Genomic DNA, 26,912 nt, shown 5'->3' on the forward strand with positions numbered 1-26,912 from the left:
TCAAAGTTGCTCCACTGAAGCTCCTTTTGCTATATTCGAAGAAAAAGGTAGCATCCCCAAAATAATAACACCTCTGAAGAAATCTCCTCAACAAAAATTTCCTTCCTCACCCTTAATCCTCAGTGGGGAAGAGGGCTCCAGAACCCCAGGACAGGTCCTTTGAATTGCCTTTGTAAACTCGCATGGGGGTCTGGCTTTGAATTCCTCATCTGTTATCTCTTAGTGCTTATGAGAAGCTTCAGTTTTAATATCCTTTTACAAATTCATTTCAAGATAATTTGTGTGCCAAAAGGAGCTCTTATTTTTGTCTCATTCTGGTCTCCCATCTGAAGGTTCCATGCCTTTATGATTTTATGACTCAGTCTCTAAGATACACTCTCTAAGTCACAAGATGAAATGACTCAGCCTCATCAGTACTGCCTCTGAAGCTTATGAAATACAGGATGGTTACATCAAAATAAGTTTGGTGTTCTAAAATTCCAGGTAAAGGGAATTTAGAAGGGGGAAAGGATTTTGTGTGCTAAGAATTGAAGGGAGAGACCATTCAAAAGGGATACGTTTGCATTATTCCAGGAAGATTAGTGATAGCTAGATCCATGTAAAAGTGCTAGAAGAGGTAATGTGAAATACAGTATTATTTATTGATGACTTCCCACATCTTAAAGGAAATTGCTTTGTACTCTATATGCTACATAGCACCTAATCTTCAAAACAACCCCGTGAACTCCTGACTACCTTTCATTCTCCAGACCTCATTGGATACTTTCTCTAGGAAGACTTTCCTGACCCCCGACTATATTAGATAACTTTCTTATATTTTCCTAAAGCAAACTGTATTCGACTACTTATCACTCTGTGTTATAATTGTTTATTTCTCTACCTCATCAGAGGTTGGTAAAAATCGAGCTGATAAGTGACTTTTTCACCACTTATTCTGGCATAAGTCCAGCAATAGTAGATGCTCAATAAACATTTAGCTTTATGTATTAGTTAGGATAGATTAGTTTATGCTACAGCACAAACAACCCCCAAGCCTAAGTGACTCAACACAGCAAAAGCTCAGTGCTGAGCCATACAAAGTCCACTGGGGTCCCGGAGACTTCCCAGACAACTTTCTCTATGCAGTGGCTCAGCAATCCAGGATGCTTGAATCGTGGCTCCTTTATAGTGAGCATCTCATCAGATATTAAAGTGGAGGAAGAATCTAAGGTCATCCGCCAGCTCTTCCATGGCCCATTGGTCAGAACTAAGGAGGGTTTGGAAGTGGATGAGGCCAATGAAGTGCCTGTGAGGACCACTGCTGCCACCTACCCTGGTCCCAAATCCTCATTTCATCCCTTCATCACAGAGATCCCAACGTGCTGAGGTCTGGAGGTAGTGGGTCTCAGGGTAGTGAGGGCAGTATGCTGAGAAGCAGACAAGAGTGTGAACATAGGATACCTTCAGTGCCAGCCTGAGGAGTTTGCACTGTCATTTTTAAGGAATATGAGCTGACATTTCCTGGTTAGCCACTCTATACCTTAACTGTATTATTTCTATTCTTTGCAACACATCTGTAATTCTGCATGCAGTAGTCATGTGACAGAGTGGGATTGGAGCTTGGTCAGTTGGCTTCTAAAGTCTATAACTTTTCAACAGTGAAAATGCTTGAGGTAAGCATGAAATGTTCAGACCAATGTTCAGGGTGCGGATAAACCTCGGCAAGTTGGGAAGGAGAGAAAAGCTAGAAGGCTAACGAACTGTTCTGGTGAGAAGTTATGAAGGGCTGAAGGCAATGGGGTAAAGAGGGAGTTATGAAAGGCAGGGGCAGTGGGGTGAAGGGGGCATGGTCTCTAGGGATGGAGTGGAGGTACCCCATCTTTTAATTAGCTTTCAGTTATCCCCCACTCCTGTCTGGTTCCAAAAATATTTCAAAAAATTAAGGCCAAGTTGTCAATGTTTGATTTCTTTCCTCTGCATCACCCTACTCCTGATAACCCAGATCTGGGCACCAGAAGTAGGGGCTGGGAGCTGGAAGGGGAAAGGGGAAAAGTAGCAGAGAGCAAGGTGGGGGAGATGCAAAAGTTCGGGTATCTGGGGCCCTATTCTTACCTTCAAGGGCTTCTTGGGCTGTAGTTTGTATAACGTGGAGCCAGTAGGAGATCTAGAAAGTCTCCCTCCAAATTACAGCACCAGTTCCCACCTCCCACCAGCCCTCATACTTGGATAATGAAAAGTGGAATATTAGTTGTGCCCTCCAGTCTTTTGCAAAGACAGTGTATTTTAAGTTCTTCAAGTGAATAATATGGGAGTCAAATTTCCTTTGTTAGATTTCCTTCTGGCAACTCTATTGAGTCCCTCTTGGAACTGGGAGTGAGTTGGGTGTCAGGACGGCTTAAACATAAGGAGGAAGACCACATTCTTGCCTTCAGAAATGCAGCAGCTGAAGGGGAGCAGAAAATGATCAGCCAGGTCCTTCAGACACACCATATGACAAAAGCTTTCATGACATAGGTGTCTGGACAATGTGGGCACAAAGGAGGAAGCCGCTGGGCAAAGGGTTGGAAAGAAGATTCACCCCAACAAGTGGGGCTTTCAGCTGGGGAGAAGATAAGTTACAGAATCAAGGACTACTTGTGCATGAAGGCTCTGAAGCTCACTTCCTAATGCTTCCTGAACAAAAGAGGAAAGCCAGAGAGTCTTCACCACGAAAGCACGTTCCTTGTGTCTCAGGTATGGTGCCATTAGCGAGGTGCCGTGGAAGGAGATCCCAGCTTCAGGAACCTGGGTCTTAGCTCCTACCCTCTGGACAATTTGATTTGTGACCTTTTACAATCACTTCTCCACCCTGAGCTTCAGTCTTCCCTTGAACTCCCAGAAACTTACCATGTAGGCAAGGCAGGATTCATTCTCTCCATTTGGCAGAAAACAGTGTCCGAGGTAAACAGAGCAAGTACAGAAGGAGTGTTCTGATTTGAGAACCACACTTGCCCCTGAGAGGTGGCATATCATCACCACCCTCATTTCACAAATAAGGCCACACGCTAGAAAAATGAAGCTAGTTTCCCAAACTTGTGCAGTAGTAGGGTGAAAGCCAAGTGTTCCAAACCAGGCCTGTCTGCCTCCAGACAGCATGTCCTTTCCGTTCTTGTCACACATTTGGAGTTTAAAAGCTTGGGTGTGATTTTCAGAAAGCTTGAAGCATCACCTTCATCAGAGTGTAGATTTTCCATACTTTAAAAATTTTGCCAGATATTCTACCTCTCATAGCTCCTCTACGGTTCTGAGGTCATTTCACAAGTGGAAAATCATGAAAAAGGCCACCGACCTTTATGTTCCCAGGTCTTTGAGGAATCAAACCAGTTTTCCTTTCTAAAGCAACTCACATATTCTGTCAGGGAAGCATACTTAAATAGACCTATGAAAATGAAGCTCTGGCTCATTAAAATGAAAGCCACTCATTTACCTTGTCTGTCATCACCTGGGGAAAGGTCTGCATGACCTACCTGATCTTGAGCCACCCCAAAGCCTATCATCAAAGTCGTCTTGTGCTGTCAGACTCCTCAAATCTTTATTCTTCAAATATTACTAAATTTATAAAATCTTCAGTAGAATGACTTTGATCCAGTTCTCCAGCATAGGAAAACCTCATGAACCTGCATGTCGCTCGTCCGTAAAAGGTGAAATCTGGCTTGGGACCGGCTGAAGTTGACTATCTACTTTGTATTTTTCTAAAAGTCTAATAATTTCCCTTACAGAAACCAATTCTGTTTCTCATATTAAGTTCTATTGGCACTTATTCTCAATTTTCCTTCAAATTGGTTTCCCTTCTTTCCATTTTCATTGATTACTCAAAAGGCCTGGCTACCATCGTTTTGCTTGACAGCCTCATTGCTAAATAGTCTCCTATTTTTTTCCAAATCAAATCTCTAGATTGCAGCAAGATGACTTGTCAAAAGTCCAAATCTGCTCATGTCACTCATCAGTTAGAACTCTACTCTCTCCATTGTCTGTAGAATTAAGCTCCATCCCCTTTGCCAAGCTTATGAGCCTCTGGATGTTCTCCACATGCCCCTGTTCTCCAGCTTCATTCCTCTTAACCATCACCCTTCTTAACTGCGGCTTGGGGCTTGCCTAGCCCGACCGCACTGGGGTCTTGTCCTCGGATGTGGTTCGGCTGGAGAGCGGCGTCAGCCGAGACCACGGGGCTCGAAGGTTTGGAGGGCGCACGAGCACAATAAACCGAGACTAAAGAATAATAGTAGTAATTTATTGCATAGGGCTCGTGGGACTTAGCTGGCTGGCAAGGCTTACAGGCTAAGACCCCGACAGGAGGAAACAAAGAATATATAGGGTTGGTGAGGGGGAGTTAATTAGGGGTGAAGAAACTTTGATGGGCAGCTGGTATGGTGTCGTATAGGATGTGGATTGGTTAGGAGGTGTGTTGAATATTATAATGGGTGGTGAGGTGAGGAGTGTACATGGTCTAATGAAGAAGAGGTGAAAAGGTGGTGCGATATATGCTCAGGAGTTGCTAGGCAGGGGGTTAGAATAGCAAGGCTTGCAAGAACGAGAGATGTCTGGATATGTTAGGGCATGTTAAGGCAGATAAGAGGCAACAGTTACAAATATATGCAGCACTTAACCACTGCGCTTTTTCCAATATGATTTACTTTTTCTTATTCTGAATATCGTTTCATGCTGTTCCTCTGACTGAAACACTGTTCCTCCCCCATCTCTGCCAATTCTCCCAGCTTATTCTTTGTTGTAGGCTGAGTTGTATCTCCCCAAAAGACATGTTCAAGCCCATTTGGAAAGACTGTCATTGCAGATGTAATTAGTTATATCAAGGGGAGGTCATCCTGGAGTAAGGTGGGCTGTTAGTCCAATATGATTGTTGTCCTTGTGAGAAGAGGAAAAGAGACACAGAGAGGTAAGAAGACCATGTGAAGATGGGTGCAGAGATTAGAGTGATGCATCTCAAGCCAAAGAATGCCAAGGATGGCTGGCAAACACCAGGAGCCAGAAAAGACAAGGTTTCTGAGGGAGCGTAACCCTGCTGACACTTGATATCAGACTGCTGACCTCTGGAACAGTGAGACAATCAACCGATGCTTGTTTAGGCCACCCAGCTTGTAGTACTTTGTTACAGCAGCCCTAGGAAGTAATACACCCCTGTTCACTCTTCACTCCCTTCCCTTGGAGGTTTTCTTGACCTCTTAGCTCTGCATGGGAGCAACCACTTTGTGTTCTGAAGGCCCCCTATCCTTCCATTGTTGACCCATCACAGTGAATTGTCATTATCAATTATTTGTCAATATCCCCAACGATACCGTAAGCTCCTATGATATAGCCATAGTGTCATGTTCTTTTGTGGTATCATCATAAAAACATGTGGCACATAATAGATCCTCAGTAAATTTTATTTGAATGAATAAATAAATACCTGATGAGAAGCACCTTGATGAAATTGCAACTGAAGAGTGCATATAAGGAAACTGCATCTCAGAGATTTTAGGGTTTGAACCTAACGAACTTGGAGCTCTCCCGCCATGCGTGGTCCATCTCTTGTCTCCAGCAGCACTAGCACAGTGCCTTGGACCTACTGGGTCCTCAGTAAATGTTTCTTCATGAAGAATATTATGGGGCAAGCTGGGTCCAGCTGAGGGCATGTGGTTTTCTAGGGGCTGGTGAAGATGGAGTTCAGCTATCCAGTGGCTTCAATGAGAGCCCCACGTTTGTCCTCTCCTAAGGGTCACCTCAGAAAAGATTGGGTGAAAGACAAACAGCTGGACGATCCCATTAACAACCAATAATCTTGGAATGCTGCTGAATACTTTTGAAACTGAACTGGCAGCAACTCCCAACGGGTCCATTAACCTGCAGCTGAAATTAGATTATGTAGAAATAACATTAAATAAAGAGCCACAGTCCTCAGTTAATTGAAAGGCAAACTTGTGAATTATAAGATCATTCTATTTGAAAGGCAGAAAATTCTATCACCCCAAGACCCCTTGGGACTAATTCTTCAGTGTCCAGCTGGAGGTTTATTTCTGGAGAAACACATTTCCTATAAGATCACTTTAGAAATCTTTTTGTTATAGAAAACAGGGTGAAATGGGAAAAGCTACAAGCTTTGCAGTGAGACCAGGGCAAGTTTAAATCGCGGGTTTGCCACATACTAACTCTACAACCTTAGGGAAGTTAATTAATTTCTTTGAACCCCCAATAATCTTGGCTATTAATTGTGGGGTGGTATGGAGGATAATAATGCTTATCTCCCAGTTGAGTGAGGAAGGCAGACACATAAAAGATCATTGCAGCAAAAGGGAGGGAGTATACTGAAAGAGAATACTGTGGGAGCACCTCACCTTGGTTTTAATCTTAGCTTAAAGAGGCTCCTCAGGTGTCCGCCTGGATCATGGAGAATGAGCAGGTGCAGAACTGGACAAGGGGCAGGCTGCCAATAGCAGCCTGGGAGCCATCTGGGCCCTGGATCACTGACCACATAAAAAGAGTTAAATCTACTCGGGATGAGAGTGGTCAGAATAGGGTAAAGGGATCAAAGAAATGGGATGGAGTAATGAGAACAAAGAAAGGGCTTTAGTACAGTGCTTCAGGTGAGGGGCAATCTTGAATAATGATAACTAGTGTCTGAACTGCCTTCTAAGAAGACTAATCCTAGTTTTTCTAAGTGGGTTATACCCATCCGAATCCAGCAGCCCACAGAAGTAGAGGAGGGCAGTCCGAGTGCAGCCCCCTGGGTCTCCTGCTCAGCTGATACCCCACACAGTCCTCAGCCTCTCTAAACAATGGTGAACAAATATTCAAAGGATACCCATTTTAAGGGATGCCAAATTATTGACTTGCCTCCACTGAAAACCAAAAATAATAACACTTCTGGTTTGCTGGCAGAAGCCCATGGCTCATAACTGTTCCTTTTTCAAGATGGTGCTGCCTCACCTGGCTGATCCAGCCGGCTAGCCTTACCGAGGAAGGGTCTCCTTGCGGTCAAGCTCCCCCAGCTCCTTCAGGCGTAAGACTTGGTTTGGATATCCTTGGTTGGATACCGTTCTGGCCACTCCCTCTGAATGCCAGGTTGCCAGAGTTCCCTTTACAGTGCAGATCTGAGAACCAAGCACAGCAGCCCAAACCATAGAAAGGCCATGGGGCCTCGCCTCCGTCCTGTTGGACTCTATGTACCTGTTCATGGTGCCTAACTTTGCAGACACTCCTGGCAGCCACCACACTTTCAGTGCTAGAGGGCTGGAAGGGGAGGTGGTCTGTGCTAGTGGAAAAGACACAAGTTGTGGCCCCCCAAATTAGTATGACCTTGGATAAGATGGTAATTGTTCTCAGGCAGGAGAAAGTACTTAGCTATATGCCTGACACATCAGTGAGCTCAATAAATGTTCATTGTCCTTCCTTTCTTTCCCCTTCCCTTCCTCCTTCCCTCCCTCCCTCTCTTCCTTCCTTTCTTCCTATTATTAATTTTCAATGTTTTCCCTAACCTGGTCTCAGTGAAGCTTGAGGAATGCAATTAGTGACCATTCCCTCAGGGTCTGATGAAACAGATTTTCCTACTCCATCACTTTCTGTTACCACCAATTTCTGCTGAGGACAGGACATGGTCTTCATTTCCCTCAGCCTCAGACAGATGGCAGGGAGTGTTGTGTGCTCCCACAAAGGAGAGTCCTTTGCCTGCTCCTATGTCCCTGAGTGAATCCTGTCATGAGGGCCTCCAGAAGAATATGGAACTTTGCATCTGTTGCTTCAAAGTATAGGAGCATTCGTGGCCCCCACATCATAGAACCAGAGGGCTCCTTCCTGCATGGGGTGAAGCATCAGGGACCAGGCCCTAAGGACAAGCATTCCCCTGGTGAAAATCCCTTTATGTCATTGCTGCACTGAGGCTCATGGAGGTGGCAGGAGTCATCAATAGCATTCCTTTTTTATGTATTGGGAAAGTGAAGCTCAGAGGGGCTCAGGAATTTCCTCAAAATTACACAGCAAAGTATTCAGTAGACACAGATTCCAAGCCTGGTCTTCTGGATGTAAAATCATTTGATTATTTCCTCTGTGGATTTTCAAATATCTGGATTTTTGACTGGTGCAGACAAAACTCCCAGGAGTTTGATTATATCTTTACTTTCTTGTTCTGGCTTTGCTTATACCCAAGTTAAGATTCTCCTTAAGTGTCACCTCCCCTGTCAAACCTTCCCCTTATTCTTTCATCCTCACTGGATTTGCCTAATCTTCGCTGGGGGTGCTACTCTCCACCCAACATCCAAGCAAACTCCTTCTGCTCCTCAAATTCACCCACCCCCTCCCCACCTCCTCCAGCAACCCAGGTCCTTTATCTTGGCTTTACAAATATCTATAAAAATGCGCTTCTTCTCTTTTCTCCCCTCCACTGCCCTACCTACAGGACTTGAATCCCTGGTCAGACGAATCACTGAGCTTCTAAGTCATGCTGGTGACATGGCTTCAGATAAACAAGAGTTCACTGTTCCTTTCAAGAGGGCCATTGCTGGTCTGGAGCATGCTGTGTCCTGAGGAATGAGACTATCAAAATTAACGTGCGTCTCTGTGGTAAGGGGTCTCAGTCCCCAGTAGTGAAGGACTCGGTGAAACACAGGGAATACGTGGTATAGGAACATTGCGCAGTCAGACTTGTCAATATCAATTCTGAGGACTGAAAATAAACAGAAAAAGAGTTTTGCCTTGACAAGGTTGTTGAAGGTGAAGATGCTGGCCACTGGCCAGGACCTTTGTGGACAGAGAACCCAAGCAGCTCCCCAGGGTGGAAGCTACTCTGGGGGGCGGACTGGTGGTGAGATGGAATCAGGGTTAGGAGACCCATTCCAGCCCCACTCCGTGGCTGAGCCACTGGGGGAACTTTGGGGCATCCCTGAGGCTGGGTTCCACGTTCCTGGTCATTTCTGTTCTGGGACAGGAAGGCATTGGACCAGTCTGCTGTTGGGCCATTCATCGCAGGCTTTCATATATTCGCACCCCACCTGTCCTCTTATTGAATGCTTTTCTTTCCATTTCATTCAAATCAATCCTGTTTATAAATGTTGCCATTTCCTAGGGAATATGCTCATAAAATCACAGGTTTGATTTGACAATGACATGTTTTCTGATTCACGTTGCATCAGTCAGAGGGACCTCGAAGCAGTTGATCTCTAATGATGTTGAAGCAGTTGATCTCTAGTGACCTTGAAGCAATTGATCTCTAATAACACTGCAGCTTAAGAATTTATTATATACAAGTAAGTGCCACTGTGTTAGAAAGTAAAGACTCACCTGTGCCTTTCTGCAAAAATCCTACCCTTGGCCATTTTTGCTTATTTTGTTTGGTAGCTACTAGTTACTTGCAGCTGCAGAACCTGCTTAGGTTCTGCCATTCTTTGTTTTGGGTTTACTTTCCATTTCATCCTCACTTTCAACGCATCCATACTCTCTGGCACTCCACATAGCTTTGCATTTCACTAGGCTAACTTTCAGTCAGCTGGCATAAAAGCAGGATCATGAAGCTTCTGATGATCATGAGATTCTGCCATCTTGTATTCAGAGTGGAGCTTCCTGGAATTCTTGGCTCTGCTGGGGAAAGTATGCTCTCAGTGGTCAAGATAGAATCTCACACCAGGCTTCTGCCAGGGTTCTAGGTAGCATGTTCTCTCCAAGGCATTAGAAACACGAGGCTAAGTCAGAGTCTACGCCATGCTTTCTAAACCTGGATTGGCACTTCCTATTAAGCTACTCTATATTTCATCAAATGAGTGTGTGTTAGCTTTGGGAGGAATCTTAGCAACAATTTTGTGCATTTTTATTCATGAGGGCCAGAAAGGCAAATGATCATCCAAAGTGACCTCCAAGGGAGCGGTACATGGACCTAGAATCTTCTAAAATACCTTCTAAAGCCCATAATAGAAATTCTAATTCAATTCTAGTTCTAGGCTGTCTTTTTTCCTGCTAGCAGCCTCCCTTTGCCAGAGAAAAACATTCCCCTGTTACCTAATACTTCATGCAGAAAAATGAAATAAATTATAACTTAAATTATAAAATTCCTTCTATACATGGAATTCTGGCTCTACAGAAATTAAATGTATCTTAAGGCATAAAACTTTACTGATAAGTGATAAGTAATCACTCCCTCCCTCATACACATCTAAGGCCAAAAGAAGGTGAATGAATGAATGATGCTAAACATTTGGATGCTTTGTTACAGAGAAGAGTATTTAATGTAAAGGTCTAACTCCAAAGTGTTCTTGGGAAGGAAAGGGTTAGCAATAGATCTGTTAACCAGATCTGTTAACATCCCTGAGGAATGTTAAATAGAGACCAAAAAAAAAAAAAAAAAAAAACCCACAAAAATTAAAATGAAAGGAAAAACCTGGTAAACTCTCCATATAAATATCATGTTCGTACTCCTAAAGCTGTTTCCTGGTGGAATGAAAACAGTGTCCTTATCAGTGGAATTCTTTCAGAAGGATACACCTGTTGAGGTTGCTGATGGTCAATAGACATGCAGTTTATAGATCTCTGGGACATAGCCTACTGGAAAAAACCAGCTTTAGGTATATAATGATCAGAGTATAAGATGGTGCTATATCAGCCCTCAATTAATGGCTCATAACTGGGGACTACGGGCAGGCCAAATGTGTTTCTGGCAGGATTAACACCCAGTCAAGACACAGCAGAAAGACGGCATGTGTTTACATTCAGTGCACACTCTGATATTCTTAGTGTTTGTGTCATACAAACGGCTAAATATTTTCATTATCAGACATGGTCCTGTGAACAATTTTATTTTGTCCACAAAGTATGAATCAGAATGTTTTCCATGGAAATTTTGACTTCTGTTTTTCCTTAAAAAAAATAAAAAGGAAAGATCTGGGAATATTGAGGTGGGATTCCTTCTTGCCAAGAGGGAGCTGAGAAGTGACTGCCCACTTAGATGGGACACATGCTGGCCAGGTCACCTCCACCCCAATCTGCCCTAGGTGTGGTATACATGTCTGATTTCACTTATGTACATTAGCTGCCGGTCCCTTAGAGGAATTTAATTGTATGGCCCTGGCTTTTCAGGGCCATGTATGGTCAAGCTTTTCCACAATTTGGTTTCATTCCCCGAAATGTCCAAGTCCTTCTTAGAACTTCCTGAACCTCTGTACGTTCTTCAAAATCCAACTTGAATGCCTCTTCTTCTGGGAAGCTGTCCATCTCCCTGTGTGCTGTGTAGGAGCTTGCACATAATCTCCACTAGTAGCCTCATCATAACGTCCATCAATGGACCTCCTTGAACACAGGACCATCCTCTTTACCTCTTTATCCAGGTGTGGCATGTGGCAGGGCTGCCAAGACTGGGGTCAATGAAGGAATCAACCAGCAGACATCCTGCTTGAACTGCAGAGGGCAAATTTTCTGCCATTTCATATTGTGTATAAAACCTAATTTTTGATTCTCTGTGTCTGGAATGTTCTCTGAAGCACTACTTTATGATGTGACCATCAGCATACTATTTTGTTTTTTAAGGAATCTTTTCTGGCATCAAGGCAAGAAGATTATAAAAAGCTGTTTAAAGTCCAAGAATATATTTTGAAGATGTGGAGTTACAGGAACCAAGATATGGAGAACAGAGGTTTCAGTGTGCAGCCCCTCAGCGTCCTGATAAAGGAGTGTCCATACTGACCAACAGCATGACCTAGTAGCTGTCAAGTCAGTGGAGACTACACTTTGGTCACAGTTCCAAACCTAAGTATCTTAACAAAGGGCAATTCTTGTTCTGCTTATGCTCCATGTCTACCTTGGGAGCACAGAGAGGTCTTTTCACCGTGGTCACTCAGGGGGCCAAGCCGATGGAAGTTCCATCTCAACAAATACCTCCTTGGTCACTCAAGCAGGGAAGAGAATCTGGGGTTAGTACATTGACTGTTGAACCCACCATCTGGAATGACACCCATCACTTCAAAAATGCTCCCTGTTCTAGTTTGCTAGCTGCTGGAATGTACCACAACAGGGATGGACTGGCTTTCAATAAAAGGGGATTTATTTAGTTAACATAGAGTTCTTCAGAGGAAAGGCAGCTAACTTTCAACTGAGGTTCTTGCTTACGTGGGAAGGCACAGGGTGATCTCTGCTGGCCTTCTCTCCAGGCCTCTGGATTCCAACAACTTTCCCCAGATTCCTTTCTGCATCTCCAAAGGCCTGGGCTGAGCTGTGAGTGCTGAGATGAGGTATGCTGAGCTGCTTGGGCTGTGTTACCTTGAGCTCTCTCATTTAAGCTCCACCCAATTAAATTAAACATCATTCATTGCAGCAGGCACACCTCCTAGCCGACGGCTGATGTAATCAGCAACAGATGAGGTTCACACCATTGGCTCATGTCTGCAGCAACAGAACTAGGTGCCTTCACCTGGCCAAGGTGAGACCTGAAACTAACTACCACACTCCCATTTTGTTGGCTAAAGCATGTCCTGTGTCAGGCCTAATATCACCAGGAGAAGGAAGGACAATGCTACCAGGCACTAGAAAAAGTAGAAATATTTGTGAACAAACAAGTAGCTACCACAATTAATGATTTTGCAAAAAGATCTCTAATTTTCAAAATGAATCTTATCATTATCTACTTTGTGATAAATCTTACCTATGAATTTAAAGTAAAAATCAACCTCCATCAGTTGGATTCAGAGATTTCTTCCCAGTGTTTTCATAAAGCAAGACTTCCTTGTTTCAAACTGCTATGGGCAGGCAGGAAATGGAAGGGAGAGCCAAGTCTGCCTTAAGGCCATACATTCTCCAAGATGCATCAATTGACCATGGCACTATAACGTGGAAAATATTGTGTCTGGAGAAATATGAGTACTACAGAAGCAAAGAACTCAGCAGTGGCAATTGAGGAGCAGGAGTGGAATCAAGGAAGAGGAATGTCTGAGGAAAATCTGGAAAGATTGATTGATATTTTCCCAGTGGACCAATATCCCAGTCCTGGGCTGGGAACAGCACGTGGAAGGGCATGGATGAGGGAGGGTGCTTAGAGTCATGTCTCTCCAGCCAGAACAAGGTGGCTCACTTAGCAATGCATTACTTACCTATGTGCAGCCTTAACTGCCTTCCTCTCTTAGATCTCAGTCTCCCCCTTTATAGACTAAAGAGGCTAAAATAAAGTCTTATTTTTAAAAAGTAGACCTTGATGGTCTGTACTTATACTTAATCTAAGAGAGTAAATTAGTAATAATAGCTAAGCCTATTTGAATAAGAAATATAATAAGATAAACTTGCCCTATCAGAAATAAAATCATACTCTAGAGGTGCAGTCATTAACTTTGTGCAAAGCCTGGCATTGACCAAAGACTAACCAGATCAACCAGAAGAACAGAAAAACGAGTCCAGAATCCAAGTTATGATATTTGGAATTTATGATAAAAGTTCATTTCAAATCAGTCAGAAAAAGAGCAACAGTTCAACAAATGGTGTTAGGATAATTGAATAAACATTTTAAAATACTGTTATTTTTCTAATTCATACCATACCCAAAAGTAGTACCCAGATATATTAAAGTCACACATTTGAAAAACAAAACTCATAAAGTATTGTAATAATATAGAAAATAGTTGTATTATTTTACGTTGGGAAAATTATTCTATAAAAGAGGTAATACTTTTGACACTATAAAGAAAAGATTGACATATTTAAATATAAGAATAATCTATAGTTTTGTTCAGTAAAGGCAACATAACAAATTCAAAGAAATATCCCTTACAATTAGCTAACTGAGGAGGGAAAAATTAAAGCCTGGTTTATGGATGGTTCCGTACCATATGCAGGGACCACATAAAAGTGGACAGCTGCAGCACTGCAGCCCCTTTCTGCGACACCCCTGCAGGGCCATGGTGAGGGGAAATCCTCCCATTGGGCCGAACTTTGAGCAGTGCACTTGGTTGTTCATTTGCTTGGAAGGAGAACTGGCCAGAGGTGCATTTGTATGTTGACTCATGGGCTGTTGCTAATGGTTTGGTTTGATGATTTGGGACTTGGAAGGAGCATGATTGGAAAATTGGTGACAAACAGGTCTGGGGAAGAGGTGTGTGGATAGACCTTTCTGAGTGGGCAAAAAAATATGAAGATATTCATGTGCCATGTGAATGCTCACCAGAGGGTGATTTCAGCAGAGGATCATTTTAATAATCAAGTGGCTAAGATGACCCATTCTGTGGATACCAGGCAGGCGTCTTTCTCAGCCACTCCTTTCACTGCCCAATGGGCTCATGAACAAAGGTGGCCTGGTGGTGGGGACAGAGGTTATGCATGGGCTCAGCCACTCACCAAGGCTGACCTGGCTATGGCCACTGCTGAGTGCCCAATCTGCAGCAGCAGAGACCTATACTCAGTCCCCAATATGGCACCATTGCCCGAGGTTATCAGCCTGCTACCTGGTGGCAAGTTGATTATATTGGGTCTCCGGCATGGAAAGGGTGGCATTTTGTTCTAATTAAAATATATACATTCTCTGGATATGGGTTTGCCTTCCTCATATGCAGTACTTCTGCCAAAACTACCAATTGTGCACTTAAAGAATGCCTTATCCTCTCTCTTGGTATTTCACACAGCGTTGCTTGATCAAGAAACTCACTTCGCAGCAAATGAGGTGCAGGGATGAGCACATGTTCATGGAATTCTCTGGCCTTATCATGTTCCCCATCATCCTGAAGCAGTTGGGTTGATAGGACTGTAGAATGGCCTTTTGAAGAATTGATTACAGTGCCAACAAGGTGGCAATACCTTGCAGGGCTGGGACAGTGTTCTCCAGGAAGCTGGTATGCTCTGAATCAGCATCCACTCTATGGTGCTGTTTCCCCCATAGCCAGGATCCATGGGTCCAGGAATCAAGGGGTGGAAATGGGAGTGGCACCACTCACTATTACCCCTAGTGATCCACTAGGAAAAGTTTTGTTTCCTGTCCCTGAAATCTTAAGCTCTGCTGGTTTTAGTTCCAGAAGGAGGAATGCTCCTACCAGGAGACACAACAGTGAGTCCATTGAACTCGAAGTTAAAACTGCCGCCTGGCCACTTGGGGCTTCTCATGCCTCTGAGTCATCAGACAAAGAAGGGAATTACTGTTCTGTCTGGGGTGATTGGTCCTGATTATCAAGGGGAAATGGGACTGCAACTACACAAAGGAGGTAAAGAAGAGTTTTCCTGAAATACAGAAGTCCCCCTAGGGCATCTCTTAGTACTACCATGCGCTGTGATTAAAGTCAGTGGAAAACTGCAACAACCCAATCCAGGCAGAACTACCAACAGCCCAGAAACCTCAGGAACGAAGGTGTGGGTCACCTCACCTGGCAAAGATCCACCACCAAATGAGATGCTTACTGATGGTAAAGGGAACATGGAATGGGTAGTGGAAGAAAGTCAGAAAAATATTGCAAAGTATAAAACAAAGGATTAATAATCTGAATATATAAAGAACTACTTAAATATCAGTTATTAAAAATCTTCATAGAAAAATAGGCCAAGACTATAAAAGGACAATTAATATAAGACATATGAAAGACTAATATGCATATAAAAAATGTTCAATGCCACAAAATGTCAAGAGAATGTACCTTGCAATAAAAAGATACAACTGGCATAAAACTGGCAAAAAAAAAAAAATCCAATATTGGTTAAGTTGTTTGGAAAATGGATGTTCTCATTAACTGATAGATTATTCAAACTGGTTAGCATATGGGTTATGAAGCCAGACCAACCAAGACCAAATCCTGTTCTTGGTGGTTTTAGGAGAATTACTTAACCTCTCTGTACTTCATTTCCCTTTTCTATAGTAGTGCCTACATTATGAGATTAAATATGATAGTTCATGAAAAATGCTGGGAGGAATGCCTGGCAAATAGAAAATGCTCAATGAAGATCGTCTTTTATTTTTCCACTGTCGGTGAGAGCATAAAATAATACCACATTATTTTTGCAGAGCAATTTGATAGTGATTATCACAATTAGAAATGCATGTGCAATTTCATGTCTCAAAATCTATCCTGTAGAAATAACTACCCATGAGCATAAAGCTGTTTTTACAAGACTATTCTATATATATATATATATATTTATTTATTTTTATTTTTTTTTGCATGGGCAGGCACTGAGAATCGAACCTAGGTCTCTGGCATGGCAGGCAAGAACCCTGCCACTGAGCCACTGCGGCCCGCCCAAGAATATTCAATATTTTTAACTGTAAAAATTCGAAAACAAATTAGGTGTTAATTAAAAGAAGTAAATTATGGTTTTAATGTTATAACATTTATAACTATACAATTTATAATAATGGCCACCTCCCCATTATAGAATTTGATGCAACTCTTTATAAGGAAGGAGCTACATACCGACTTCCTGAGATGAAAGGATCACTGATTATATGTTATCATATGAAAGAAAGTGAGTCTGAGAACAATTTCAATAGTAAAAGCTATCAGAACCACTTAAAAATATAACATTTGTAAATTCATTAACAATTTTCTGGAAGGAATCACACCTGATTGTTAATAGTTGCTTCTGGAGAAGGGTGTGGGTTGAAAGATGGTGGACAAGTTTTTAATTTTTACTTCCGTAGTATTGGTATTTTGCTACAACAAATATATATTTCCTAGGCATTCTTAAAACAATATTTTAAGTTTAAATGATGGGTTGAGCTATATATATAGATCAACTAGACATACTACTATCTTAAATATTCTAAGTCTCTAATTTTTCTCTCCAGACAAGGGGGGCCCTGAACGGACTTTGACAGGGGAGTGACCTGGCCATGCTCTAAAGTTCTTGAGTAAGCAGCTCCTTGCTTGTCTGACTTACTCTCCTCCCCTACTCCAGCTATTGCTTACGGGCAGCCTTCCTCTCTCTCCTTCTCTTTCCAGTCCCCTTCCCCAAGCATTCAGCCCTCACCCCAGTTTATTTTTCTCCTTAGGTCCTTTATAGTTTTCCTCTTTTCATATGAAAATTGGTGTCCTACTGCTGCTTGTGGAGCCATCAGAGAGGTCCCTTAGGGCTTTATTTCCTACTCCCCACTTCACAGGGGCTGGCCAGGCGGCTCCCCCTTCCTGAGCCTCAGTTTCCACAGCAGCAGCGTGGGACAGAACAGCGACCCTCTAAGACCCCACCCAGGCGTGACCATCACAGATCCCAGGGCTACCGGGGACGTGACCTGGAGTCCCGAGGAAGAAGGCCCGAGGCCTGGCGCTGCCACGGGTGGTGCGTCCCCCTCGCCAACCTTCATTCATCCAGCAACGCCAGGCATCCCCCTGGCTAGCCCTGTGAAGTGGGGAGTAGGAAATAAAGCCCTAAGGGACCTCTCTGATGGCTCCACAAGCAGCAGTAGGACACCAATTTTCATATGAAAAGAGAAAAACTATAAAGGACCTAAGGAGAAAAATAAACTGGGGTGAGGGCTAAATGCTTGGGGAAGGGGACTGGAAAGAGAAGGAGAGAGAGGAAGGCTGCCCGTAAGCAATAGCTGGAGTAGGGGAGGATAGTAAGTCAGACAAGCAAGGAGCTGCTTACTCAAGAACTTTAGAGCATGGCCAGGTCACTCCCCTGTCAAAGTCCGTTCAGGGCCCCCCTTGTCTGGAGAGAAAAATTAGAGACTTAGAATATGCGGGGCACAGGCCTGACTCCACTCACACAGAGAGAGCACGTGTCACGTCGGCTTGGAACAACGCGGGCTCGTAAACGGTGCGGGGCCCCAGGTGGGAGAAGGGACCGGCCAGAGCCTGCAGCAGGAGCGGGCGCTGGAGGGAGGGTGGCCAGGCCGAGGAGCAGAGAGCTGGCCACGGCCGAGGAGGAAGTCACGGATTCAAGGAGCAAGGGGACATGGGTGCAAATGAGCCCGAGGAGGAGAGAGGTGGGCAGGGTGGCTCGGTTAGGGTTTTGGATGTCCTGGCTCCCAGTCCAGGCGTCCTTACAAATGCAATGAGAGTTCAGTCTAGGAGCTGACTTGTTCTTATTCACACCTCCATAGAGACAGATCTGAAAAGTCACCTAATCCGGGTGTTGGTGTGTAATTATGATACAGGGAGGGAGTCAAGAGTTGGGAAGAATAATCCAATTTACCATTCGCTCCCCCCACTTACTATCTCTGAAACTCACGTTTTATCTTTCCTTCCCCGCCCTGTTGCCTCCCAGCTCTAATGTCTTAGCAAGACCCACTACCCCATCATGACCTTAGTCCATTCATTTTACTTCAAATCCTCGCTTCTTATTTGTCTCTTTCTTCTCTGCCTTTGTGCTCTGGCTGCATGTCTGTATGTGCGAAATTTCTTGATTTTAAAAAAAGCAATAGCTTCTATACCTTCACCTGTGCCATTCTCTCTGTCTCTGAAGTTCTCCCTCCTCTTTGCCTATACCCATCGTGACCTTGTCCTGTCACAGCTCCATCAAGGGTCTCCTCGCTAAGTCCTTCTTGCCTCTTCCAGCCATGCTTGCCCCCTGTCCCCCACTCTCGGAGTGCCCTTCAGTTTGTTTATCTCCTGTGCAGGACAGCAATGGTCTCTTCTCCACCTCCCATGCAAGACTGGACTCCAGGTGGGGCAAACCAAGCCTCATGTGTCTCCACAGCAACAGGCACCGAGTATGTGTTCCAGGAACACTAGACAAATCCAGCTGAACTGACTTCGAGATGCTTAACTGACCAGGGTAATAGAAAGACATTTGCATAAATCATGAAAGTGAAATGTGAGAATTGCATAACCCAGAGCAAAAGGGCTGTGAGAGCACAGAGGAGAAAGTGTAGCCATTGCATTCTCCCTCTATTTGTAAATTCCTTAAAGATGTGGAATTTATCTGATCTCTGGTAGGTATGGAGCACAATGCTCTGCACAGATTGCAGCTCTTTGAAAGATCACATGATGAATTTAAGAGGTAAATTGTTTGTCAGTCATTTACACTCTAGCGTGAAGTTGACCTGCATTCCCTGTCTCTCAGGGATGCTGGCATCCTGAATTTCTCTCTTTCTAGAATTAAAGCCTTGTTTAAGTCCTAGCATGCACTGAAGCAGGAGATAAGGGAAGGGAGGGATAGGAGGAGTGTAGACGGTAAAGCTAAAGGGGGGTCATCTTCTCTATAAAAGCAGGTTAGCCCTGGGGCCATACCTCACTCTCCAGCCCTTCTGGGACCTTCCAGGAGAAGCAAATCTCAGTCCCATCCCAGAGGCTCATTTAGCTGTTTATGTTGGGAGAGACAGCCCTTATGTGGAGGGAAGTGTGAACAAACAGACTTGAGGCGATTTCTTTTCCTTCCTGTCTCCCCCTGGAACAACTGTTGCTCCCTCCTCCCTCCCTTCCCTTCTCCCTCCAGCAATGCCAAGTGGAGAGCAGAGCGCTGGGGCTGAGCCTGTTTTTTCTACTGCCCAGCTCTGCCTCAGCCTCCCTGGTTCCCTCATCCATGAAAATGGGCAAAGGTCCCTGTCATTGACCTCTGTGCAGGGACAGGTATCAATTGGGATACAGTTAGGAATTCAGTTAAATGCATGACACCTTTGTTAATGCAGACACCGTGGCTACAGAGGTACTCAACACAAAGTCTGTGGAGAGCATAAAGGCGATAGTGGGCAAGTGACAGTAGCGTGGACTTTTATTTCGGAGGACCCGGTGTCCAGTTCAGGAGCTCTGCCTTTCTGGTCCGAGGACCTGGGCTGGCTTCTGGGAGGGTGGTGTGGTGCAGGAAAGGTCGTGGCAGGCATGCTCCTGCTGCCCTCCAGCCCCGGGGCAGACATCACTAATCACATCCAGATGGGTCATGTTCCTCCCTCTGCAGCATGCCGGGAGCCACAGAAACCTGCCTGCCAGCACGGCAGGAAAAATCACTGCTTTGGAGTCAAGCCCAGGAGTCAAGTCCTGGTTCCTGTGTAATAACAAGCACGTGAGGCAATCTCCTTAAATCTGCTTTCTTCCTCATCTGTATGAAGAATATATTTTTACCTACCACACAGGATTCTTGTGATTAAATAAGACTGAATTTTATAGAAATACATGGCAATAGCAGGTACTTTAGAAATACTCATTTCTACCCCTCTCTTCCATTTCTAAGCAAGCCTGCCTCTCTGATGCCCAGTTTTTATCATATACAAAATGTTGTCCTTAATATTCCCGTAGGGCTGTCTTGAACATTCAAAGTGGCACGTGTCGGGTGGGACACACGTGGAGCACATCAAGGTGTCGGATGTGAGGTCAGGACCCTCAGTTGCGTGCCCCGGCCCCCATAGCTCTCTTGCCCTGGCCCCCGTGGCTCTCTTGCCCCATGCCAGCACCAGCGTGAGCCCAGCTGAAGGTCCAGGCAGCCTGGGCTTCTCTGCAGTCCTCAGCTCCTCCTGAGAATCATTCAGGGTAAGTGGGGGCAGGACCATCAGCTCTAAGCACCTTCAAGTGCTACATCTTGTTTGTACTGTGTGTGTGCACATGTGTGCCTACGTGTAAGTGTGTGCACACGTGTTGTTTGTACTGTGTGTGCACATGTGTGCCTGCGTGTGTGTGCACACGTGTTGTTTGTACTGTGTGTGCACATGTGTGCCTGCGTGTGTGTGCACACGTGTTGTTTGTACTGCGTGTGCACATGTGTGCCTGCGTGTAAGTGTGTGCACACGTGTTGTTTGTACTGTGTGTGCACATGTGTGCCTGCGTGTAAGTGTGTGCACACGTGTTGTTTGTACTGTGTGTGCACATGTGTGCCTGTGTGTATGCGTGTGTGCACACGTGTTGTTTGTACTGTGTGTGTGCACATGTGTGCCTGCGTGTAAGTGTGTGCACACGTGTTGTTTGTACTGTGTGTGTGCACACGTGTTGTTTGTACTGTGTGTGCACATGTGTGCCTGCATGTATGCGTGTGTGCACACGTGTTGTTTGTACTGTGTGTGCACATGTGTGCCTGTGTGTATGTGTGTGTGCACACATGTTGTTTGTACTGTGTGCACATGTGTGCCTGCGTGTAAGTGTGTGCACACGTGTTGTTTGTACTGTGTGTGCACATGTGTGCCTGCGTGTAAGTGTGTGCACACGTGTTGTTTGTACTGTGTGTGCACATGTGTGCCCGTGTGTATGCGTGTGTGCACACATGTTGTTTGTACTGTGTGCACATGTGTGCCTGCGTGTAAGTGTGTGCACACGTGTTGTTTGTACTGTGTGTATGCACATGTGTGCCTGCGTGTAAGTGTGTGCACACGTGTTGTTTGTACTGTGTGTGTGCACACGTGTTGGGGGCCAGTTGTAAGGTCCCAGGTCCCAGAGCCCCGACCCCTGCTCCCTGTAGTTGGCCCCGGCCTGGGGGTCGAGGGGTGAAGGCCGGAGCCTGGAGGCGGGAACACAGGTCGGAAGGGGCCAGCAGCTCCTGACCTTTCCCACTCGGGCTACTTCTTCCTCTGGGTGGATCCCACAGGACACGGGCAGGTGCACGAGGCGGCCAGGATCGTGTAAGGAGGTCTCGCTTGCCACAGAGTCCCTGGGGTGCAGCCTCCTACATGGGGCGCCCCGTGCTCCCTGCCTGCCTCATGGGAGTCCCCACCTGGAGGGAGGGAAGTGATTCCGTAAAAGTGTGTCTGCCTGACAGGTGGACCCGAGGCCATGGGCTTTGAGTCAGGCCTTCGTGGTCAGTCTCTCACCTCCACCTGACTTGCGGGACTTTGATTGAGTAACTGAACTATAATTGCTTCCTCATCCGTGAGGTGGGGGTGGCAGTGCTACCCCACGCAGGGCGGTGAGCATTGTTAGGGCGGTGTTATGGATAACGGAGGAAGCGTCCATCTGAATGAAAGCATAATCTTTATTTTGACTTTGCAAAATTGAAAATAATAAAGACACTGGGGAAATGAAAAGGGACCGCTTCCTGCCAGGTGCCACTCTGCCAGGTACCTTCTACGTGTCCTCCCATTTTAACCTCTGAACTCCTCTCTAGCCCCCACCTGCACGTGGTAGGAAATTCAGGGCACGGGGATAAGGAACTTGCTCTAGGGGGCTCAGCTGGTGTCAAGAGGTTCCATCATTTGAATCCAGGTGCCAGAAAACCAAGATTCTTTGTTCTGTGCCGTCCACCCTGAGTCCGTTTCTGCTTTGAGACCCGGGGCCCGGTGTCTGGCTCCCTGGCTGTCGGGTTATTAGAACGTCCCCCAGGGCTGCTTACAAATGCACTTTACAGGGCCCCACTTAAATCAGCATGGCCTGGAAATCTGTATTTTTACCAGACAGGCCTGGAGTCAGCGTGGCCTGCTGGGGTTGGGCCCGAGATGCACCTCCAATGTTCTGATTGTAGCCCCGTGAGGAAATGAGAGTGAAAAACCAGCCAAAGGGATTATCAAACTACAAAAATAAAGTGGCATGCTAAGAAAAGGCTGGCACTTTCTGAGGGATGTATAATTAAAGCCCAATAGATTAAAATCCCTAGAAGAAATGAGTAATACGAAGCTTACGACACTGATATGGTGTCTTGAAGTGCTGCTCAGGCAGAGGATAAACCGGCTCTGATGAGAGAGAAGAAAATGTGTCTTATCACTCCCGTCTTGCAGTGGAAGGTAAAGTGCCCAGAAATGGATGGCTGGTGATAACCAAGTCAGGCCCAGAGGGCTTTTGCCAACATATTCAGAAAGAAAAAAAGCAGATCCCTTCAAGTCCGTGGGAAAGGAGGTTTGGCTGTCTGTCAGTCAGAAGTCCAGCAACTTTGCATGTCAAAGTCCTTTCTGGTTTTGTTTTTTTTTTATCACACAGAAAATGAGCAAAGGAACTTGGAGTAATTAGGAGGTAATGAAGTTGTCAGAATAAGCTATTGACCAAAGGGCAGACAAGGGAATAGATGAAAAATTTAAATGTTTCTAATTTAGCCAACCTGGAAGCTGCCCATCCTTTAGCCACCTGGGAACTATCCTCTGTGCTTAATGAATGAGTTTTTCTGGGCAACAAGGGAGCCTCCCAGTAGACAAAGGAAGGAGAAATTGGAATCAAAGTCCAAAATGGTAATAGTGATAGTAATAGAAATTGTAATTAACCTCTCATGTTTTAATCCATCTTTGTAAAGCACTTAAACATATATTACCTGAGTCAATTGCACCAGAAACCTGAGAGTAAGAAATGAACATCCACAATGTGCAAATTGGAAACTCGAGGTCAGAGGGTCTAATGCTCTGCCGAAGGGTCTCACAAATTACTAATGCAGAGCTGACACTTGAATTCTAGCCCTTCCATTACAAATTGTGGTGGGGGGCATTGAGGGTAACGGAAGAAAGAAATGGACAGACCAGTTAAGCTGGATCTGTGTAAGTAAAATGGCACACCTCATTTCCTTTTTTTCTTGCGCCCCAGCTCTCCTGCCTCCCTGAAGAAGTTCCCTTCTTCTGTGTCCTCATTGTTGGAGAGTTCTACTAAAGGCAGGACTTTCTCTGAAAAGAACCAGGCTTCCTTTACTTATTCCACTGGTACTGCTACTGGGGAGTAGAAGCCAGCAGTGATGGTTTACTCGGCTGGGCTAGGTGTCAGACCCTGGGCTTTGCTCAGAATCACTCTGCAAGGTGGCTGATGACCCACCCACCCTTTACGGAAATGACAACTAAGACCCAGACGCACTAGGTAACTTCCCCAAGACTCAGACAGGAAGTTGACAACCTCACCCACTTGCGCTGATACCCAAGTTCATGTTCTTTTGTCTATTATTTCCACTCGCTACAGGCCATCTGGGCTGGAGGACAGCAGACCACAGAGATGACAGTTCAGCATGGAAAGCAAAGGCTGAGAAGGAGCATGGTTCTGGTGCAGCCCTGCAAAGATTCTTGTCACTGGTACATTGACTACCCCAGCTCTTGGCCTGCCCAAAACGTGGCTCTCCATAATCCATGCGCAGTCCTCCTCAATAGTCTCCTCTAAGTCATGGCTACAATCACCCACTTCTTGTTGAGTATGCCTAATTGTGTGTCTTTAACCTGACTTCTCTCCTGAACTTGAAACTTCCATATTCTATCACCTAAGCAGCCTACCTACACGAGGTATGCCAATGTCATTCTCAGCAAACATGAAGTCTAAGTGTCATTTTCCTTCTTCTGGACTGTCTGGGCTCTTCTGTGTCTTTTATGCCCCACACAGAATTACCTGCCAGGCTGGGTAATTCCATTTCCCAACATCTCTGGGATCCATGCCTTCTCTTTCCCTAATATAAGACTTAGGTCAGTCCCTCACCCTCTCCTACCTGGAGAGTTAACATGGATTTATCAGCAATTTCTGGACATCTGCCCTTTCTCATCTCTAGTCAGTTTTTCATCCCAGTACCAGAATGACTTTGCACCTTAGATATCTCACAGAGCCATGCCCCTGCTTGAGGTTCCCCTTAGAATTCAGGTGGAAGTCCAATTTACTGAACATGTAACAAAAAGATCCTTGTGACTTGTTCTCTAATTTCTAACCTTTCTCATCTTCCACACTTTCCAACTTCACACTGAAGGTCTGGAAATTCTGAACTACTTGCAGCACTCAGAATGTTCTAGTTTTTCACATAGCCTATGCACTGGTTCATGTTATTTCCTCTGCCGGTAATGCCAGCTACTTTTTGTTCATCATAAGAATTCCTGTCTTCATTAGGAAGTCTCATCTCATCTTCAAGTTTCTTCTCAATTTCTAGCTCCTTCATGAAACTTGCCCTTACTCATCCGGGAAAGCTTAAGAGCTATTCCTCTCTATTTTCAGGGGATACACCTGCATCTTAGCACTTATTACATGGTGTAGCAGCACCTGGTGGAATGTTTGTCTTTTCCACTGGACCAGGAGCTCTTTATGGCAAAGATTACGTTTCTTTTCTTCTTGATACCCCAACCCCACCTTCAGTGTCCTTATCACCACCGAGAAACAATAAGCATATCTTAGAAAATCTAATCACTCAATCTGAGACTCTCTCTCTCTTCCTGACTTCAACATTCTGAAAAATGCCTGCTATTTATTAAGTCCTCATAATGTGATTAATAAATTGTTTTTACTACTGATCTGAGGGAGTAAGGCTTCAGTTCTAATTTTCTTCTGAATTCTTCTCAAATGAAAATCTACTTCCCCCTTCTTTCTCTGATCTTCCATAAATCAATTCTACACAAAGAGATATTGGGCATTAAAAGTGCATTGATACTATAAACACCTAATCGAGTGGGCAAACAAACAAACAAACAAAAAGCCTGATAAAATCAAATATGACAAGGATGCTGTGGTGGGTTGAAAGTGTATGTCCCACAGAAACACATGTTCTTAGGCTTAATCTATTTCTGTGGGCATGGACCCATTGTAGATAAGATCTCTTCAGGTTGTAACTTCAGATAAGCTGTGGCCCAAATGAAGCAGTCTGGGCTTTAATACAGATTACTGGACTCTTTTATAAACAGAGTGAAATCCACAGGGGTAGTAACCATGAGCTGAAAGTCAATAGAACCCAGAAAACAAAGGAGAAGTCAAGAGACCACCATGTGCCTTGCCATGTAACAAAAAAGCCAAGTTCCAGGATCACCAGCAGCCAGCCCCAGAATGCCAATTCTCAGGAACATTTTTATGATGCCTTGATTTTGGACTTCTCCTAGACTCAAAACCATAAGTCAATAAATCCCCATTATCTAAGCCAGCCCATGACATGGTATTTGCTTTAGCAACGAGAAAACTAAAACTGATGGGGAACAACTGGAAGTTTTCTACATTCCTTGTAGAATGCAAAATAGTATAGCCATTTTGGATAACAATGTGGCAATTTCTTATAAAATTAAACATACACTTACCATATGACCCAGCAGTCTTACTCCTAGATATTTACCCAAGAGATATTACTCCTAGATATTTACCCAAGAAATATTTATCTGAGAACTATATATGAAAACCACAATTTTGCAGTAAGTAAAATTTTTTTAAGTGAATGGATAATTCGGGGAGATTTTGAATTGTCTTTGGGGACCAGGTCTCATTTATGTCCATGCATTAGACAGAAATTAATTGGATACCCCTTTTGACTTGCTGGTCTGGACTCAAAATGTAAATCTGGGGTTGAGAAAATGTCCCCAATGGGAAGGACATTGCATCTTGGCAGCACCAGTCAGAAAGGGGTGTCCTGGCAGCACCAGTGAGTAAGGGGTGTCCCTGTCCCATTCCTAGAGGAGAGAGGAACCCAGAAGAGGGAACAGGAGAGGAAGGAAAGTAAAAGCCCTGCTGCCTGTACACATTAAGGCCCCAAGGCAGCCCTGCCCTGATGCCAGGGAGGGGAGGAAATGAATGTAGTATTTGGCGGGTTCCATCATTTTCCTGGTGCTTTCCAATTCCTCTTTCATTCTTTCTTTGTTGATGCCAAATGCCAGACTCCAGAGTAAGATCATCTGATTTAGTATAAGAAGTTGCCTTCTAGACCTGCTTATCCAATTAGAAGTGAGTAATCTCAACTCACGTGGACTTGGATTTCTCATCTGCCAAGGAGGATATTTTGGACCTAACCCACTGGCTATGCATGAGGCTAAATGCAGAACAAACCTGTGGAAGCACAGCTTCAGCTCTGAACCTCATAGAGTATTAAAGATTTGTCATTGTTATAATTTCATTATTTCCATTATTATTTTCAGTTTGCTGAGCCGTCTGAACTAGACAAAAACAAGGAATGGTCTTATTTTTCTCCAATCCCTGCCTTTGGTTGTATTTCATTGAATTCTTTTTTTTTTTTTTTTAATTTTTTATTAATCAAAAAAAAGAAAAGAAATTAACACAACATTTAGAAATCATTCCATTCTACAAATGCACTCAGTAATTCTTAGTATCATCACATAGATGTATGATCATCATTTCTTAGTACATTTGCATCGATTTAGGAAAAGAACGAGCAAAACAGCATAAAAAGATATAGAATGTTAATATAGAGAAGAGAATTAAAATAATAATACTAATAATATATATATATAT

At 44.4% G+C, this 26,912-nt stretch overlaps 1 long non-coding RNA gene across 1 annotated transcript; it reads left to right on the forward strand.

Moving 5' to 3' along the window:
• Positions 1-373: 373 nt before the first annotated feature.
• Positions 374-26,556, forward strand: LOC143689085 (uncharacterized). Its single transcript, XR_013178560.1, has 7 exons — positions 374-483; positions 8,408-8,571; positions 18,512-18,669; positions 19,789-20,016; positions 20,127-20,357; positions 23,679-23,788; positions 26,321-26,556. It is a non-coding gene; the product is annotated as an uncharacterized LOC143689085 (long non-coding RNA).
• The last annotated feature ends 356 nt before the right edge of the window (positions 26,557-26,912 follow it).

This window comes from Tamandua tetradactyla, chromosome 6 (genome assembly GCF_023851605.1).
Source record: "Tamandua tetradactyla isolate mTamTet1 chromosome 6, mTamTet1.pri, whole genome shotgun sequence".
Classification (NCBI taxonomy): domain Eukaryota; kingdom Metazoa; phylum Chordata; class Mammalia; order Pilosa; family Myrmecophagidae; genus Tamandua; species Tamandua tetradactyla.